At 32.7% G+C, this 21,765-nt stretch overlaps 1 protein-coding gene across 1 annotated transcript in view; it reads right to left on the bottom strand.

Moving 5' to 3' along the window:
- TMEFF2 (transmembrane protein with EGF like and two follistatin like domains 2) overlaps positions 1–21,765 on the bottom strand; it is a 1,316,754-nt gene that overhangs the window by 765,998 nt on the left and 528,991 nt on the right. The gene's annotated exons all lie outside the window — the stretch shown is intronic.

The following is a 21,765-nucleotide window of genomic DNA, read 5'->3' as shown; positions in this document are numbered from 1 at the left end:
AACGTGAAAACAGTTGAATAAATTGCTAAATGGCAAGATAGGCTCCTTTAAGCAAAGACTATTGTATGTTTAATTAATTAACATGCAAAAATAACAAATGAGGAAGGATTTAGGGGGGTCTTTAATAAATGACAGGTATTTTGCTAAAGAGACTGCACAACTTACCTTGTCCCCCGATCTCTCTTTAAGATCTTTCCACTTGCAAAGAGCACATGTATTTTTCTGCTGTCTGCCATGCAGGAACAGGTGCCTCTGATCTTTCATAGGTGGGGAAATATATCTGATCCATCTTGTCTGTGTTTACATTGATTCTGACATCAAGCTGGGGAAAGGTGTGTTGTTTATTTCTCACACATAAAAACAAGAGGGAAAAGATCTTTCCTCCTCCGCAACAAGATAAATGCCCCAACAAAATCAGTCTGCCCATGCTCATGCAATCCCAGGTTTACTCCTGAGACTCTGTCTTCAGCAAATGATGCAGCAATACCGCTAAAGAAGAATAGAAACATGGCAGTGGTGGTGACAATCCAGTATGGGGTGTATCTGAGGGCTGACACTTTCACAGCTTTAATACCCTAATACTTTAGAGTATGGACCAAAGTGTCCGCTGCTTGCAGTGATGCACAGTTTTGAGGGTGGTCTGCCGCCTAGCCCATCTGGGTTCATGTCCTGATGGATTTGACTGCTCAGCTTTGACATGATCTCATTCTTTTTTTTTTTCAGTCTCTCCTTGCAGTGATGTTGAGTTTTAAACCATTTTCTGCTCACACAATAAGGCTAAACCCAGGTGGTTTATGAAGAAAATAGGGTAATTTCAAAAAATATAACTATAGTGTATGGTAGACAGTATAATAGAAAATATTCACCAATTGGTAATTATTTGTGAAATTTCAATTAAAGCAGTTAATCACAGAGAACAAAAGAAATTTAGAAGTTAGTGGGAATTTTGACCTAATTATCTCTACACTGAAATTAATCTTAAGAAAGCAATAAAACTAGATAAGTAAATTCAATAAATGTACCCTTTAACCAAATTTATTTCTATATATTTTAATGAATTTAGTCATAGAAGTTGGTGACAATTGCTACAATTGTACCTACAGGCCCTTTATTTATAACAATTTAACTGGGAAATATGTAAAAGGAAATAAATCAGGAAAGTATAATTTTACATTGTTTAACTTAATATACAGCATTTTGACAATTGAGAAGAATATTATTTAGTGTCAGAATGATATGACTCTGTTCAATGTCACCTTCAGTATTTGTGAATAAATGCCCTATAATCTATCTAGAACTTGTTATTTTCACTTACTTTCCACATTTGTACCTTATTAGATTTCTATCACCCTCAACTAATGCAACAGAATATCAGGAAGAGACATTTCCAAAATCACAATAAATTTTTCAAAAGAAATTGAAACGGTCGCTTGTTTAATTCATAACTATGAAATATGAGGTGAAATTTCAAAGGCAGTGGTAAACTTAATGCAAGGAAATATGAAGAATACTCCAAGTTTTGACTTTGAAAATGTTTAAGTAATGCACAATATTAAATGATTCACAAACACTACCTTACCTTTCTTGTACCACTCACCAGTAGCACTATTTAGGGCATGCTATATTTATTAAAAATACATATATACTGCAATTTAGCAATTCATTAGTGTTCTATACAACGAATATATACTGAATTTAAATTAAAGATAGAGTATTTTAAACATTGGATAATAAAGAAACGACCATTTATTAATACATAAATATGTAATTTTAGTATGTATAAAACTTCCATATGTAAGTAAAGTCAAAATTTTAATCAGAGATAAGACAAATAACATATCTAGACTCTCTCTCTCTCCCCCGAAATAATGGAAGGAAGGAAGGAAGGAAGGAAGGAAGGAAGGAAGGAAGAAAGGAAGGGCAAAAGCTTAGACAGTTTCTGACAACATTAACTTTAGTCTGAGAGAACAAATAACCTCCTCTCCCCAGTGTACCCGTTTAGAGCGACAGATGGCAAGTAATACTCCAGATATGCTTTCCTCTTGGTTCTGCCTTTTGCAATCAATCTGATCAGTGCTGATGGGAACACTGGGGCAGGTTGTACTCCAAACAAAGGTGCCTAACTACTTTGGTACAATAATTGAAATCCACACTGTGTTCTACCTGCCAAGTCATGAACCCTAACTGTGGGCTGTGTTAGTGTGGAGAGGTGGGATTTCTAGAATCACACCTTTCTAGAATAACACCAGAGCAGTGGTGCTCCTGCGCTTTTCCACAGGCACACTGACTAGCAGTTTTGATATTGACCATTGGATTATTGTAAAGGAAAGAATAAATGTGTAGCTCAATAATTTATCCCAGGCTAATTCATTAGTTAGGAATGTACTTTTTGAGCAATTGAGTCACAAATAAGTAGAAGTTTTGCTGTGCATAGGCAAGCAGAAAATATGGGTACTTTGATGGGTTCAATTTTTCATTCCTCTACCTCCAGAAATTCATGCTAATGCTCTGGGATAATGTCTAATAAGCCTACAGTACGTACGCTGCTTGGTACAATTTTGTGCAGTGGAACTCAAACCTGACTTAGCCATATCAAAATATCAACTTTTCAAGTCCCCTCCCTTAAGTTTCATATCCTCCTCTGTACGATACCATTAGTCCTCACAGCCATATGGGAAAAGAGAGAAGCATGATCCTTTGTTCTGAACACCACCTGATCTTGTCTTATAACAGCTGCTCCCATAAATCACTAGCCAAAGCACCTTTCACGGAGCATTTAGTCTTTTCTTCCCACAAGTGGAACTTCTCATTACCCTCTTTGCCTCCCCCAAAATATCTGCCGAGCAAATGCCCCCTGGTCGAAGATCAGCTTCTCAGGAAGGCCTTTCCTGAACATCCTTTCTAAAATTCCGTTGCCTCAAAAACTGCCTATCCCACTCTGCTGCTTATTTTCCTTCTTATCACTTATCTTCTAAGGTATAAACTCTTGTATTTGTTTATCTTTTTTATTGTCTCTGTCTCCACTAGACTTGTTTACTATTGAAGCCTGAGGCATGGAACAGTGCCTGATATGAGAGGCACTCTAAGTGTTTGTTAAATAAATAAATAAACAAACTGTGAACTCTCGACATTTGGTGATCCTCAGAATTCATTCACACACATTAAAAGAAACTGAGTTTTCCTGGATAATTTAGGCTGCATACTAAAAAACTACTTTTTACAGCTTTGTTGAAATTAGCACTATTAATAAGTAGAAGCATGGAAGCATATTTAACGAAAATATTTCAATTAGCCAGGAAGAAAAGGAAAACACAACTGGACATACAGAACCATCCTACCTTTAGAGCTAGAAAATGATCATGTGTCGTATGGCTTGCCTGTGTTCAGGCCTTCTCATAAAAAAAACAAAATCAAAAACAAAAAGTATCCGCATATGTCAGGACAGGTGTGGTGACTCATGCTGGTAATCCCAGCACTTTGAGAGGCCATGGAGGGAAGATCTTTTGAGGCCAGGAGTTCAAGACCCACCTGGGTAACATAGATCCTGTCTCAACCAAAAAATTAAAAATTAGCTCGACATGGTTGCTTGTGCCTATAGTTCCACCTACTCAAGAGGCTGAGATGGGATGATTGATGGAGCCCAAAAGTTTGAGGTTACAGTAAGCTATGATGGCACCACTGCTCTACAGCCTGGGTGGCAGAGCAAGGCCATGTCTCAATCAATCAATCAATCAATCAATTGCGTGAATCAAATTTTAACACTGATAATATTAGTGCTGATGATACTAGAATTATTTTTTCTCAATCAATTATTTTATGAATTCTATTAGACCAACTTTTAGATATACTTCATTGTGATGTGGGAAAATTTGTTTATAAATCTCTCTACCCTGTTAAATTGAGTGCTTTGGGATAAGTGTGAATGGCATACTCACCTGTCTAGCTGTATACCCTTTAGCGAGGCTCTATGTTTGTTAGAGTATAATATGATAAGTATATTTTTAGTAAGAAAGATGTATGCATATGCATCTCTAAGTTCTTCTTCCCCATATACTCGGTCTGTCTATAGATGCAATTTTATCTATCTATAGATAACTGTATTTTTTATATTAACATAAAAAAGTGAGAAAATATGTCCCCGTTGCCCACTTTAAGACGCGTAAAAGAGAAGGAGTGATTATTAACTTTATATAACTCAAAATTGCTTGTGATACTTCTGATGAAATTATTTTTACAGAAAAATTATGTCTCCTGAGTTGAGAGATTAGAAGCATCTTTTTAAATGATTACTGCTTAGAAAAATTTAGGCTAGAGTTTACAATTTTCACAGAGGAGAGAAAGCAGTTCTGTGTTAATCTCTTCAGAGTACAGAAATCTTTGAAGATTCAGCCAATATTTTAACCACTAACATGCCAAACATTATTTGAAGTATAATAAAACTGGAAACTTTGGATGCTCTTCCAGCCAAGAGTCTATTATGTCTATATCTTGCAATAGTCGTTATTTGTGTATTCATAGACTTCTATAACTATGTATACATATCTATACTTATCTGTCACAAAAATGCCTTTATTAATGATTGTTAATATCTTTCAAGGTAGAAATAGCCAAATGACCAGAAACTAAAACATACTTTTTTCTCTAATATCCTCCATGACCCGTGAAAGGATGTTACTCAAGCAATGATGCTACCATCAACTCTAGACCGTGGCACTGACCTTACAAATCTTTAGCTGAAAAACATTTATAGCTCTCATTTGAGAGTGCTAGGATGTAAGGTCTGCTATTATTTTTATCTAGTTATATATAGCCTAACACATCATCATTGCATTTTGGGCGTTCTTAATGCATATATTCATTTGTAACTCTAAAGTTTAGAAGAAAAGGCTACCAATTCTCTTCTACCTCAACCCATTGTAAGAATGAAAATCTAGAAAATTTAACAAAACTGAGGCTATCATGTAATTGTGTAGGATAGGCAATGAGAGCTAGCTACTAGAAATTTAGGTTCTGTTTTGTAATTTCTCTAGTCGAAATTTTATGATCTTTAAGAATGGGCAAGCTTGAAAAAAATGGCCCATATATTCCTGGTGAAATTAATCAATACCTAATTATTTAGAAGCTGTAAATGCTATCTTTGGTTGACATGCTGACAAAATGTGTTTTCTTCTGTCAATAAAGGCCAACGAATCAGAAATTTACCATAAAGAAGGTTATTACAGGGCACAAAAGTCTTACCCTCATTCTTGCATTTAGCTATTTCATCAATTTAATAGTATTCCTGTCCCTTTAATAAGAAAAAAAAAAGGGCTTGACCCTTACAAATATAACTGGAAAATAGTGATACCTGAAACCACAGAATATATAATACTCTAAAGATAACTTCAGTATTCAGTACATTAGCAAATCACCTCCTGAGATATTGAAAAAATAAATATCACCTATTACCCCTAAGAATATATTTAAAATGTCATGCATTGGTCTGCTTTGATATGTAAGAGTTTGTTTTTAATCTGAAAATCAGCTTTATTTGCTTATAGTGGATACTGATGAGTCTCCTTCACACCCAAGGTGTGGTTCTTCAGTTGGCTGCTGATGGCTCAGAGCCGGATCTTTCAGACTAAGAAAACTATCTCACTCAATGCTAAATGCTCTCTCTAAGACTGGTTCCTCCAATGGCTGTTTGCTACAAGGATTTATAGGTTTTTCCCATCCCCTTTGCCTCAGGGACAGTGCTGAAGGGCTATTTGGGCGCCAGAACTCCCTGCGGAATCACCTGGTGTGGAATCCTTTGTTGTGAATGCATCAAAGATTCACAGATGAACTCCTCCCTATTCCCAATCCATTGTCTTTATTTCTCTTTATTTTATTATTATTATTTTTTGGGACAGAGTCTTGCTCTGTAGCCCAGACTGGAGCACGACGGCACGATCTCGTCTCACCGCAACCTCTGCTTCCTGGGTTCAAGTGATTCTCCTGCCTCAGCCTCCCCAGTAGCTGAGATTGAAGGTGCCTGGCACCATACCCGGCTAGTTTTTGTATTTATTTACCTTAAATTTTAATTTTAGGGTTCTTACCAATTAACCTCTTGCATGAAAATCTTTTATTCATAGTTTTTCTACAACACAGATCTAAGACACTGACCAAGCAAAAACCATGTATTTAGATTTTAAATTATATACTACAGTTTTTTTTAATGATAAAATTACAGGGCTGAGTAGCACTCTTCCTCATACCTACTTTCCTCACCATTTTCTTTTGTTCTGCCTTAAACCATACACACTTTTATACTTAAATGTAAACTTAGACACTTTGTCTTCAATTTAGATTTCTTCATAATAGTGAAGAACAAACTATTAATAATTAGCCTGTCATAAATGCTTACTGCTTCTAAGGTCACTGAGTTTGTATGTTTTTACCATGACTAGGAATTAATCTTTAGAGACTTAGATGAATCCAAGTTCTACTCGAGAAGAATCTCCAGTAAATATAGGTTCACATTTTATTTATATAGTGAGCAACTATCCAACTATCTTTCCATTTTTATACATCTGAGCATTAAATAAATATTTGTGATGAGTTGCTTTTATAGTAAACCTGTTGTGAAGACACCATTATACCATATATTACTTCAAATCTTTTCTTTCTTATATCCTTTATAATACTTTCAGACACCACTAGTTTTTATACTCCAAACAAACAAAATTACACTTATACCACTAGAAATTATATGGAAGCTTGCACATACAATTAAACATTGTTTACATATCTCACAGTAAAACTAGTTCATTAAACTCCTAAATTATAAACGTCGTCAGCCCATGAATAACGAGATAAAACAATATAATTCTAACATCGTCTTTAAAACATTTTTGATGGCAAACAGAATACACAAGCTGAAAAAAATGCATAAAGCATAAATACATATTGCAACAAACAGCTATAAAGAAAATACCTGGCAGGGTGCGGTGGCTCACACCTGTAATCCCAGCACTTTGAGAGTCCAAGGTCAACGGATCACAAGGCTAGGAGTTTGAGACCAGCCTGGCCAATATGGTGAAACCCCATCTCTACTAAAAATACAAAAAAAAAAAAAAAAGAAAGAAAAAATTAGCTGAGTGTGGTGGTGCGTGCCTGTAGTTCCAGTTACCGGGAAGGCTGAGGCAGAAGAATCACTTGAACATGGGAGGTGGAGGTTGCAGTGAGCCGTGATTGCACCACTGCACTCCAGCCTGGGCGACAGAGTGAGACTCCATCTCAAAAAAAAAAAAAGAAAGAAAAGAAAAGAAAAGAAAATACCTGCCTAAGCTACAATGCCAAGAAGTATAAAATCTGAGAGTCTTAGAAGCACCTGTTGGTGTCCCTATCTGATTTTATGACCCTCCCTTCATTCTAAAAGAGACCAGTATCTTTTCTTTCCTATTTAATTTTACTTCTACAAAGATGATTGGTTAATAATGTCTTATATACCTCCCAAACCACCATGCTGTTTAATTTAATTATCTTGAAGATTCTGATTTTTTAAAATTCAACTGCCCATTGGACATTGGCATTTTGATGACCTCCTGAAACTAAAACTCAATATGGTCCAACATAAGCTTATTATATTCTACCCAGTAAAGACCACCCTCTTATATTTTATTGATATATCTTCTTTTCATTGATAGCATCAACTACCACATTTCAAATTCTGAAGCCTGAATTTCTCCCTCTCCCTGATATACTTCTGTATAAGTTAAAGTTAAATCCTATTCTGTTTTCTTCTAAAATATTTTTAATAGTCTGTCTTTATTTTTTTTAATATCTATAAGACTACCTGATAAAGGCCTTCCTTATGTCTACTGGACTGTTGCATTTGCCACTCACTTCCTCTCCCTGCTCTAACCTGAACACTTTACTCTCTTCCATTCCTGGATTTAACAGTCATTCTATGAATCACAATTCTAATAATGTTTTCTCTCTTTAAATCTTTACTGCCTCCCTTTCACTTGATAGATAATGTCCCAGACTTTCCTTTGTCATACAAATAAACTCATGGGCTTGCCCCATCTGGCCTCTCTCTCTTCATTTCCTGAGGTTTTCTCCCTGTGACTTTATACTATAACGTTACTAATGGTATTACACTGTATTTCTTTGGGCAAACCATAGTGTTTGCTGACAACACTTACCTTTTCTCTTCACTCTCCCACACTCCCTCCCACACATAATCACATTTCTAGAAACTTTATTATTCATCAGGAAAGACTATCTACCTATGGGACAGCCTTCATCCTGGAAGACTCCCCTCCATGCTATCTTTGTACTTTGGATACATACTTCTATTTTTGCACATATCACAATGTCATAACATATTGTAATGCATTTCAGTGACACGTTTGTCACTCCTAACAGCTGTGAACTTGAAATTAGGAGAAAATATTATGTATCTCTATATTTTCAGAGGTAACCATAATTCCTGGTGCACAGAAGATGCTCTTTCAATTCTTGCTCAGTTGAATCTTTTCTTAAACTCTGTTTTCGTGTCCTATTAATTCACATTTTATAATGACAGCACATGAGTATTTTCCTGAGGTTCATTTCTGCATTCTTTCATTGCTTTATTGAAAATCCTAAAGGAGGCCCTTACAGGGTTGCAAGTGCGGAGGACTATCAGTTCAAACAACTACTGAATGACCTATAGTCAAACCATGTACTTTTATATGACTAGAAGGATTTAAGCCTATATTTATAAACACACTTTATTTTCATATTGTCTATTATACATAAGCCATTATGGAAACACCAATTCTTTTTATCAGCTTTAAAATGTGCCTGGAAAATGTTAACCACAGGTTTTATCTGAGAGATAAATATATATGGTCTATACAGATTATTAACATTTGCAAAATTGAGACAATAAAGTGACATTTCCTTTGAATTTTCTCTGTTTTTGTTTAATTTATTTCCACAAATTACTCTTAGAAATGAGCTATTTTGAATAGAAAATTTGAGACAGGATTTTCTTTGTATCTTAATTCTACCTGTTTTTCCTGATGTGAAAGAAAAACAAAACCTCTTATTTTTCTACATGCTGAAGAAAGATAAGGAGTAACGTTTATTTGTGTTTCTGCACTAAATTTTTCTGACATGGAGATATTTTTTTCTTCAAGGTGAGTATTTTTCTTTTTTGTGAACTATCATACATACTGCAGCTTTCTACTTAACTCTTTTCTTTAGATTTGATTGCATAAAATCACTATTTTATTGTGAATAGTATGATAAGCCTTGTTAATGGGTAAATTGTTTTTACTAGTTTAGTAAAATTATGAAAATGATAAACCTCATGGGAAGAGAATAAAACAGACTTTCAAAATTTTTTCTTGGAATTGCCTTTTTCTTTAAAGTAGAACATTAATATTGTATGGCAGTAAACTGTGATATTCTAGTGTTGGGTTACTGCTGTAGTATTGGTAAGTATGTTATAAGTTCATATTCAATAGTGTTAAAAAGATTTCAATTTGTAGCTCATCTTTGGCTTATATTTAATGATACTCTATGTTGTAAAGGGAGGAGACACAGGGTAATAAATAGACTCCTTACCACATTTTGTGAATTCATATTTACCTAGGGAGAGAATTTAGGCAAATATGTAGGACAAACAATAATACCTTTGCTCATATTTAAGACAGTGCATGAATGTTATGGGGGCTGAAGTTGTGAGAAAACAGTAGCCTTTGCTTCACTTTTGTTTCTTTCATTGTATTTTATAGCAGTTTATATATTTAGATTACAGTGTTGGAATATATGTAGCTGTTTTTTGGTGTCAATTTTGTAAAATTGACTGTCTACATCCCTCCCTCTCTCCCTTCCTCCATTTTTACCTTTTCCTCCCTCCCTTATATTTATTTATTAATTATATTTATTTTTCCTAGAAAATATGGCTAAATATCTATAAATTTAGAGATAGGTGAATATATGTCTATAACTTGAGATATTCTCAAAATATAAAACAGAAATGCTTACCAAAGATGTGGATAACAAGCATGCCATTCTTTTTTTACTATATTTCTGTAAATATATCATTGCTGAATAAATAATTTCTTATGGCATACCTTATTATTAAGTGTATTCACAATGTTGTACGTCCATTATGACTATCCATTCCTAGAACTTTTTTATCATCCCAAACAGAAACTCCATACCCATTAAATGATAACTATTTCCCCTTCACCTCAGCCCTTATCCACCACCATTACACTTATGTCCCTATTAGTCTATTTTATATATCTCAAAAATGGAATCATACAATATTTGTCCTTTTTTTTTGTTTCGCTAACTTCAACTAGTATAATGTTCTCTAAGTTCATCCATGTTGTAGTATGTGTTAGAATGTCTTTTCTTTCTGGGAAGATAATATTACATTGTATGTATATAACACGTTTTGTTTACTGATTCATCTGTTGATGGACATTTGGTTTGTTTCCACCTTTTCCAGAGTCTCACCCAAACTTTTTTTCCATGCTTTGGATGGCCTATTTATGTCTGCACATGGAATCTCTTGCCCAAGGGTCTTAAGTTTTTATTCCCCTTATATCTTTAATAAGCAGTTTCTTCCTGATTTTCCACCTGCATTTTGAGTTATGTGAGCCAAAGATGAGCAAGTCAGTCCTTCAGGTGACTCTCAGGAGAGTTATAGCAGATGCACACAATAATTTGCAAAGCCAGCTCTGTTCCCTCCAGTTTGAGGGAGAGAACTGGGGATCCTGGGCTACTGTCATTCAAGACCAAGACCAACATGGTAACTAGAATAAGGGCAAGTAAAATATCACAACACTTTTCTACCATTTTAAAGATTTTTTTTTTCTTGAGTATTCTCATGGTTGCTATGAACCTTTGATTGTTTTCCAGAGCTCTGACAAGGTTGGCTCAGACAGCCTATGATATTTTTGTTGTTGTTTCTTTCTGTAGTCGAGTAAGATCTTAAACTTCCTATCCTGTCATTTTGTTCCATGATTCATATTTTTTCAGCATTGTAACTTACCTGGAAACAGCTTCTCCATTCCACACACTTCCCAAAGCTGCATATGAAAATCAGGACTTTTCTCTCCGAACATGTAATAAGTTCCATTTTTCAATAATTTTTGATTTCCCCAATTCTTTCAACTATTAGTGACCCTTCATCTAGAACGTTTCTCAAATCGAATATTGTTTTTTAAAAAGTAAATCTTTCAATATTTTACCATTTTGCATTATTATAAATTATTCTCATATTTTCATTTTAAATATAGTCAATATTTGCACACAAAAAATTAAATTATGTTCCCTTAGTGGAGAAGGCATATAATTATTATATTTTAAACATAAATAAAATAGATAAAACAAGCTATGAAAATGACAAGCAGATACTAAATTTTATATTGATATGAAAGAGACTTGGAATTTCTAAAGAAGTCTTGAAAAAAAATTTTGGAATACTTAAACCTCTCTAATTTTGAAACTTACTACTTACAGCTACAGAGATGGTATGGTGGTGGCGTTAGGATAGGCTTATAGATCAATAGAGTACATATGAAGTTTCAGAAATATATTCATATAGTTATGGTGATTTTTTTTTTCTTTTTAGATAGAGTTTCACTCTTGTTGCCCAGGCTGGAGTGCAGTGGTATGATCTCGGCTCACTGCAACCTCCACCTCCTGGGTTCAAGTGATTCTCCTGCCTCAGCCACCTGAGTAAGAGGCACCTGCCACCACGTGTGGCCAATTTTTTTTTGTATTTTTAGTAGAGATGAGTTTTCACCACGTTGGCCAGGCTGGTCTCGAACTCCTGACCTCAGGTGATCTGCCCACCTCAGCCTCCCAAAGTGCTAGAATTACAGGCGTTGAGCCACGTGCCTGGCCAGTTATGGTGAATTTTCTTAAACAAGGTAGCTGCCACAATTCAATGGGGAAAAAACTTGTTTATCAAATGGTGCTCAGGTAACTGGATAGTCACATGCCAAAGCACGAAATTGGAACCTTCCCTTACACCATCTAGATATATTTGCTCAAAATGGATTATAAGCCTAAATTGAAGAGCTAAAGCTATGGAACACTCAGAAGAAAATAAAAGAGCAACTCTTTGTGACCTTAGGTTAGGCAATAGTTTCTTGGATATGACACCAAAAGCACAAGTGACAAAAGATAAAAAAAAAGGATTGAACTACATCAAAATTAAAAACTTTTGTGCTTTAAGTGATACCATCATGCAAATAAAAGGACAACGAACAGAATGGGAATAAATATTTGCAAATCATATGTTAGATAAAGCTGTCTAGACACACAAAAACACTCTTAGAGCTCAATGGTAAATAGAGAAATAGCCCAATTAAAAAGTGGACAAAGAATTTAAATAGACATTTCTCTGAAGTGCTTACACAAATGGCCTATAATCACAGGAAAATATGCTCAAAATCATTATTCACAGGGAAATGCAAATAAAGCCACAATGAAATACTACTTCACACTAACAGTTTGGCACTCTCTAAAATTGTGAAACTTAGAGTTGCCATATGACCCAGCAATTCCACTCCTACGTGTATATATTCCAGAGAAATGATAACATATGTTCCCACACACAAAGCAAACACAAAGCTGGTTAAGGGTGGCTACTCTAGATAGGGTAAAAAGATTTCTCTAAGGCACTAATATTTAAGCTGAAGGCATAATACACTGAGAAAGTTCAACATGTCATGTTCTGAAGCTAGAGTTTTACAGACTAAATGCAGTAAAATTATGTAACTCATGAGTGCATAGCATCTAAAATCATTTATTTAATGATTGGAAAAAATGTAATCTACATATAAAACAATGAACATACACTATTGTTATCCCAGTTTTCTATTTTCATTTAAGGATACTGAATTACACAGGATTAAATACCATTTCCAAAATTATATAGGCTTTAGATCAATTATTCACAAAGTGCACCATAGCAGAAGAGAATAGGCTGTTGGTACTATAACTGAACATTGTCATCCTCTGAATAGTTACTGACCAACAGAATAAATGAAATATCAAAAAAGGGGAGTCTGAGCACTTCTAACGCCTCCAACAACTGCAAATTTTCCAAGGGGATATTATCATTCACCTGTATGAGACAATTTTGCAAACCTTATATTTAGTTTACCTAAACAGAGCAATACACACATTTTGCAAAAATATCTCAATGAAAATACTGTGCAGATGTTTTTATAAGCTGATTTTAAAGAGTTCATTAGGAAACAATTGTATGATAACATCTCTTTAAATAAACAAATGACATTGCACATACTGCCAAAGGCCTGAAGCATGAACAGTGCTATAAAATACGTTTTATTCTCAGAAGCTGGGTGAAAAACATTACTCTTACATTTTTTAGGGCTGTTAAGGCAACGAGCTTTTAAATAAGAAGGGAGCGGAGTACGTATAAGTGGAACTACAAATGGGCAGTTCCAGTTTCTAAATAACAAATTTATACCCTTAAAAATTGTAAATATACCTACTAGTTTTAAGGCGAATTAAAATTGTAAAAGTGTCGACTTCTGGCATTTTCTGACAGCATGCCCCACATAAATAAGGACTGTGGAAATGGCAAGTAATGAACAAGAATTAGTCATTGAGAGTAATCACATTGATTTGTGATCATGGGAGTTTCAACAAAACATTAATGACAGATGGGAAAAACACAAAATACAAGTTTGTTCTCCATTAAAAACAATCAGGCAAAATATTGAAAAAAATTTTGTCTTAAAGAAAATAAAAATATCTATACGAGGGGAAATGCTTACTATTACGTTCAAAACAATGATGAAAGTGGATTTTTATTATACATATTAATTTGAAATTTAATTAAATATCTACCATAAACAGAGTGTAATTTAACTCCATACCATGTTTTAGTTTCCAATGGGTAAACTAAATCTAGATAATTTTTAAAGAGAAAAAAAATTAAAAAGTGCTTCCCCTATATATGGTTTTGGTACTTGAAAATGAATCTCATTCCATAAATTAAGGTGTGTATAAAAATTTAAATAAACTTAAATCCATCTTTCTATCTCACCATGTTTCAGGAAATTTTATTTATGATTAGGGCTTCTCCTTGAGGTCTGCAAAGTTCTGATGGCTTAACTTGCATGAAAGGCCCTAGATGTCCCCTGACATTCATTCATATTGACATATATGCTGGTTACCAGTGAAATCCCCATCGCCCCTTCAGGTTGAGTTGCCCTCCTGTCTCTAAATCACCCTCAAAGTTGTTAGAATCTTTAAAGAGACTTCTCTTTGGTTTACAGCTCCAAAAGTCATTCTACACTCATTGTATGAGTCCCTGCTATCTTCCTGGGGCACTGCCACTGAGTTTTGCTTAAGTTTCTACAACCTGTGATACCAACACCCTAAAACTTTTTCCGGCTTGGGAGAAAAAGATGACCTCCCATATGTGTCCACTGGCTTCCTCCTCTGGATACCTAATGTAAGCTCTAAGTAGAGTTTAGCTTTTCTTTTTTTTTCCCCCTAGAAGAAGAGGCTTTTGTTCCCAAACATTAATATTTCCACTGGTCACATATACAAAAGTGATTCTTCAAATGTCTAAAATATTGTGCAGAGAGAGACTGTTAAAAGTTTTTTCTGAAACATTTTAAAAATTAATGGTTATATGGATACTGAAATATGACCAAAGACTTTAAATTGAGTTTGTATAACAAAATGAATAATTCTGTTATACACATACACACACACACAAAAATCAAATCTGAATTTAGACTATAGAGAAACAAACATATACTTGCCATCATAGAATAAGCATCATTTTGCTTCATTTATAGGAGACAAATTGGGTGTATGAGAAAAGAAAATAAATAAAATGATTTGACAAAGTCTCAAGAATCTCATATATGTGCCCACTATTTGAATTTCTTTTCATTTTAAAATAAAAGATAAAATATTTTATATCTATAAATATATTTGAAAATCAGAAATAAAAAAATTTAAGATAAATTTTGCACAAGAAAAAAATTTAAAATGTTTTAATGATAATGTTTCAAATATACATATTTACACAAATTGAATTGAAGAATGACCTTTAAACATAAATATATATGAATATTAATAATACTGTTTAGAAAATTACTTGAGTTTTTTGCATTTAAGTATTAAAATAGAGAAAAGCAGAAAATTTATAAAATGATAAAAATGCAATGTAACTAATTTGAAAGAAAATATTCAAGGTAACTCTTGCATTTTAATTAAGCAAATAAGTTTTAGATGAATTTAAAAGATGATATTTTAAAATAATACAACAATTTTATGAATAAAACTGTTAAAGAAAAATACTATATTACTTTTTAAATTAATTAATGTTACCTACATAAATACACTACTGAAAATTCTCCAGGGCTCTTTAGTTCTTCTTTTTCTATTTTCTTAAGATATCATATTGGAATTTAGAACTTAAAATCTGAGATATTTCTTGTTATCTAATATGAGCATTTAATTCTATAATATTTTAAAACTTTTATACATTAAAATTATACAAACATTGCTTTAGCTACATTCTACAAATTTTATTGTCTTCTTAATTCATTTCTAACATCTTCTATAGATCATCGATTTCATTATTTTATTGTTTCTTATAGATACACTTTTTTCATAAAATAACCCCCCCCCAAATTATATTCTTTTTCTTGTTATGGAAGAATATAGCATGATATGCAGTCTCTATTTCTCCTCTTTTTAACAAAAATTAAGAGTATATCCTGGAAATCACTGTATATCAGTTTATATATATTTCCTCCTTCTAGTTTTTTATTACCTAGCACTACATTGTGTGAATGTATCATATTTTAATTACCCTCCCAAATATGGACAATGATATTGTTACCAATATTTTGTAACTGTGAACAAGACTGCAAGGAATAACCTTCTGCTTATGAAATTGTTTATTGTTGGAAGTGCGCCTTCACGATAGACTTCTATAAATGAGATTTCTGAGTTAAAAGGTAAGTTCATTTGAGGTTTGTTTGGTTCTCCAGAAAGGTTTTGCCACTGAATTTTCACTAGGATTGTGTAAAAGTTGTTTATTTTATTTTTCTGTCTAATTGCATTTGCTAAAACCTCTAGTAAAATGTTAAATTGTGGCAGAAATAGTAGTCAGACTTTCCTGGATTGACTAAAAATTGTCTCTAATGTTTGTTATGCATTTAAGATACTGACTTTAGCACTAAAGTATTTCTCAATTATGTTTTTAGATGACTTAAAAATTAAGAAATGGTTTTTAAAATGTATTGAAATTATTTGTAGCATGTATAGGAATAAACATGTTTTTCTCCTCAGAACTATTGATATATTATATAATATAACTGCATTTTCTAATATCAAACCAACCTTGAATTACTGGATTTAATTTCACTTATCCTTAGTCATTTCACATTATTTGTTATCTTAAGCTCTCTTTTATGATATTATATTTAATATTTTTACATGAATATTTTTCATGATGTTGGTCTAAACTTATTTATATTTTCCTTATTGGAATTAAGTGACAATATTTTCCTTGTTTTATAAAAGATATTAGGATTGTTTTATTTTAGAAATGTTTGGAAACAATTTATAGTGTATTAGTACTATCTGCTCTTTGAAAGTTTGGCTAAATATCTTAACATAGTCATATAAAGAAAAAAAACTTCATACAACAACCAAAACACATTTATGTTCATTTAGATACATACAATCCAAATAATCTATGAGGTTTGATTTTCCCAATAAATGATAAAATTAACTAATCATAAAGATAATTTTAAAAGGGAGGTAAAAGATCAGAAAAGAGAAAATATGCCACTCAGCTAACTTTGAAGATTGAGGATGGGACCATGAACCAAGAAACATAGGTGGCCTACAGAAATGGAAAAAGGAAAGGAAAAATTAACAGATATCTGCTAAAGTCTCCAGAAGGAACACATCCCTAAGACTTCTGACTTCTAAACCTATAACAATAAATACGACTGGTTTCAAATCATTAAGTTGTGGTAATTTATTTTAACGGTAATAGGAAACAAATACAAATTTCCTGAATGGAGACCAACTAGATTCCCTATACATTTTCCATTAGCTTCAAAAACTCTGTTGTGTAGTTCGAAAAACTGAAGGACTTGGTTTAGAAAGTGAGTGAATATATGCTATAAAAAATGGTGTAATATTTTGTATAACTGGTTTTCTCTGAATTAGCCAGAAACATAAAAAGATTCATCTAGGATTTTATTTAACTCTACTGAGGAAAGAATTATGGAGCTTACAGATCCTAGGAATTTGCAAGACAACATTGAAGGATTGTAGTTACAGTAAGCTTATACAGGTGAAATCCTGAGTTTGGTCCTCATTTGTTGCCAATAAAACAGATAAAATCCTTTGTACATTCATATTGTTGTTGCTGTATTTTAATATTGCTTTTGCAACTGCACCTATACTTTTTAACATCCAGAATCTCAGAATTTAAGGTTTTATGTTTTTTGGAGATCAAACCACCTAAAAAGTCTAAATTAGATAGAAAAACATTGTTCAAAAAGCAACTCTTCAGTCATTATTTCTTTAAAGCTGATTTAAACATTTCTCAGAATTTTAAAGTTAATGAAAAATTAATAGTTATTTAAGCCCAATTTACAAGAAAAATAATTACATGTTTTAAAAATTAGATTTCTAGGAGCAATGTGATTATGTTTGGATAGACTCATAAAAGTGCTACATTTATTATAATTTAGAAAACTGGTGGCACTTATATATCTAGGTATCACATATATAAATATTTCCCAAGTCCTTTCCTTGACAAAACTTCAAAGCAAGTGCAGAACCAACTTTAAAGATTCCCTAGTGGCACAATTAGCACTTCTAGATCTTCTTCTAATTAATCACAGGGGACACTTGACTAATGTGGATTTAACTCCTAATTCAAAAGTTGTCTTTAAACTATAGTACAACTTTAATTTTTTAAATAGTCACTCATTAGAATTGCATAGCTCAATACTAATAACTTTATTTTTGAAGAGGTGAATTCATGTTAACATTTTACCAGCTTAAATGTCAACACCCCTTAAAGCTATTGTGGTAACATCAATATCTACTATCTCTGAAGTCATTTTTAAAAAATCAGAGTTAAAATTAGTATTAATCACGCATTTTTTCAAAGATGTAAAAGAACATATCAATTGACAGTTGATGAATTTTTCCTTCAGGATTACTAAAAGCATCACCAAAGAGATACAGCAACTTAAAATACATGTTTAAAAATTTGTGTTAATTTATTTGTAACTTGGTTAAAAAATCCACATGGAATCATATTTCTAAAATAGAATTAGAGTAATTATAAAATATGACTTATTTTGTACTTTCCATCATTGTACATATCTGAATATTAGATCAATATTTTTGTACTTAATGACTTTTAATCTGCTATTCAAAGTATGATTATATACGTAAACTGGAGATTGGTCCCTTATATCAATGACTTTCACACTTTTAAATATTCATTGATTCTATTTAGACTTTTATTTCAATTTTATATCCTCACACTAGTATATTCTGAGTCTTGAGGTTTAAGGTTACTCGTAAGCAGAGGCAGGCATAAGTTTGCAGCAACAGGTATGCCAGTAACTTGAGAGCAAATCTAAATCCATCAACTCAAGAAATAGCACCGACTATGTGAATGGCACTTTTCTACAATTTGGAGAAACAATGGTTAAAAAAAATAGAGCTCCTGCTTTTATGGATCTTATATTCTAATGACCGTGAGTGAGCAAAAGGACTCTCAGTAACAGATTTGAAGAGAGCTACTGACCTCTACATTTTTTCATGGATTAGGGCTTGTATGGGCCATTCTTGCTCAAACACATATAGATGAATATGGAATACTATTGTAATTAATAACATTAATTTACATTTCAAAATAAGTTGCAAGATAATTCATATTAAAACAATTGCAGAAAAAATCACCTGCGTGAAGTACTTCAAGAACAGAATAAAACAATGTAATTACTGTGAGCTAGAACATAGCTACTGTCATCTAAACATTACTGCAAATGTTAAAATAGAAGGCTATTTACGATTGAAGTCTGCATTATTCATTGAACCTTATACAATTTTACTATTTTTTGGAGATTTAAAGCTAGTTATATAAATTTCTTTTGGATAAAGAATGGAATCATATGTTGCAAGCCCTATTGTATAAGACAATAATCAAACAATAAATAGACATGTATTTATAAATGTCTAATGTTACAGATAGTGTTATTACTTACAAAGTATTTTTTTAACCTTAGATTTATATAGCATCTCAGCATCAAGTGAAATGAACTGAAAAGTAATTATTATCATTCTGGAGATAAAATTACGTTTTTGATAATATCTGCAGTTTATACCCTCAATAACATAAATTATCTGGAAAAATCCCATTAAAGATCCATGTTATTCAACAAAAGTGCCTTACCAGTTGTTCTGCTAACAACAGTTATTTAGCAGGTTACAAGTATAAATAAAACGCCTGAGTAAATCTTAGATCATAATGTGAAGGAATAATCCAAACAATTATGTCTAGTATTTTGTTGTATCAGTTGGCTGCCCTGCAATGATTCAAATAAGAACATTATGTGCTTATTATCCAGCAAAGAAATGACACAGAAGAAATTTGAGGGCAAAGGGAAACTACATTACGAGTAAAAGTAAAGATTCACCCACGATAGAAAGAATTCCCAGTGCTTGGAAGAAGGATGAAAAATAACGTAATGAAGCTGATAGGGTGTGAAAAGACAGAGCTAACCCCAGTGGGACCTTGCCTTACATGATTTGAGTTAACATTCAGAGAGACTGCCCAGCTATAATTTTAGCAAACACCACTCATCTCTTAGTCTGTGAACTGCATGAGTTTCAAGTTAGAGAACACAAGCCATTTAGTCTTCTTTTGATGAGCATCAGACAGTGCCTTTACCAAAGTATTAGCAGAGTTAATTAATTGGCTTTTCTTTTAGCATCTCTTCTTTCATGAACATTGGGCATAACTTCCATTGGCCATTCAAAAGGGATGATACTTAAACACGTCTTGAAACTTTGCTGTATTCATAATAAAATTATCCCATGAGGACACCCCTCATTTCTGCTAAACTGCCACTAACACTTTTAAAGTTTCAGGATATTGGCAAGTATCTGAGATAAAGAGTGAGCCTATGTTCCTATTCCACCAGTGACGGCAGAAAGGAATGGCTCATGAACCTGTCTACCTGTGGAGCTAAATGGAACAAACTCAACATCATTCCCCTTCCCACTTGCCACACTAAAAATAAATAAATAAAAGATTTATATTTCTGAGTCATGTTCAAAATTAATTAAAATGATGTTTGTATGAGCCCATTATGGCATTAAACCAATTCCACTAAGTAGTCTGGGGAAAACTTCATGTTATCAGATCCCTCTTATGTTCTGCCATTTCTGAGAAAAAAGATGTTCATTGCAAAGTGATATGAACACTGGAAAGGTACTAACTTCAATTTGATTCTAATTGGATGAGCGACATGGGTAAGTGATTCTTAGCATTTCTTTCTTTTTCAGTAGTATGGAATTTAACTAGTTCTCAGCATGTTAGTGAAGACTGAATGAAAACATGCATATGTTTCCATGTATTATAAATATTTTAAAATGCAAAAACTTATTCTAATGCATATATAAATGTAAAGCATAACAATAATAATACAAAGGCACCCATAAAGTCATCATCTAATTTAAAAACTAAAACAGTAACACTTGAATCTCCCCCTGCAACATCTTTCCCGAATTGTGTGTTTTTTTCTTCTGCTTTCAAAATTTTTGTTTTATCATATGTCTGCATAAGATTATATAGCTTTCCTTGTTTTAAGCTTTTTAACTAATATATTGTAGTTGTATTATTTGTGTTTTGCTTTTTTTAACTTAACATTATGGTTCTAAAATTCAGTAATGTGTTGGGCAGGTATAATTTGTTTATTGTTAAACTCTTTGACATTCGACTATATAAATTTCAATTTGTTTATTGACTCCCTTGTCTATAGATATTCTGCTATTTCTGTTTTTGCTGTTACAAAAATAATGCTGTTTTAAATTTTATTTTGTATACTTTCTTGAGGCATGTGTGTGAGTTATTCTAAGGTAAAAAAATAGAAGAAATTGCTGGGTTATAAGATTGTCGCATGCTCGAATTTACAAGATAATGCCAAATCATTTTTCAAAGTAATTGTACCTATTTATCCTACCGGTGTGAGTATACTGACGCCCACAGAGTTGCTTATCCTGCCAAAGGTTAGTGTGATCGAACAATAATTTTTGCCCATCAAATGGCATAAAATAAAATCTCAGTGTGCTTTTAATTTGCATTTTCTCTGTTTAAAAATTGTTTCTTTTTTAACCATTTATAATTTGCTTTTGTTGAAATGCTTGCTTATTTTTTTGCCCTCCCATTTTTCCTATTGGATTGCTTTTCTCATTAATTTATAAGAATTTTATATGGTTTAGATACTAATTATTATATTACTGAAAATATCTGTATCACTTTGTTGTATATTTTCTACTTCATGTCTTATGATGGATGAAAGTTTTAAATTTTATTGTATTGAAGTTAACACTTTTAAATTTTATAGTCAGCATCTTTAGTAACCTCTTTATAAAATTTTCCTTTACATAGATATCATAAAGATACATCTCTATAATTTCTTCTGTTTTTTGGCATATGTACATTAAGTCATTTTATCTTTTTTTGTA

The sequence above is a fragment of the Macaca thibetana genome, chromosome 12 (genome assembly GCF_024542745.1).
Source record: "Macaca thibetana thibetana isolate TM-01 chromosome 12, ASM2454274v1, whole genome shotgun sequence".
Classification (NCBI taxonomy): Eukaryota; Metazoa; Chordata; class Mammalia; order Primates; family Cercopithecidae; genus Macaca; species Macaca thibetana.
Note: the sequence above shows the minus strand (reverse complement) of the source record. Positions and strands in the feature narration are given on the sequence as shown.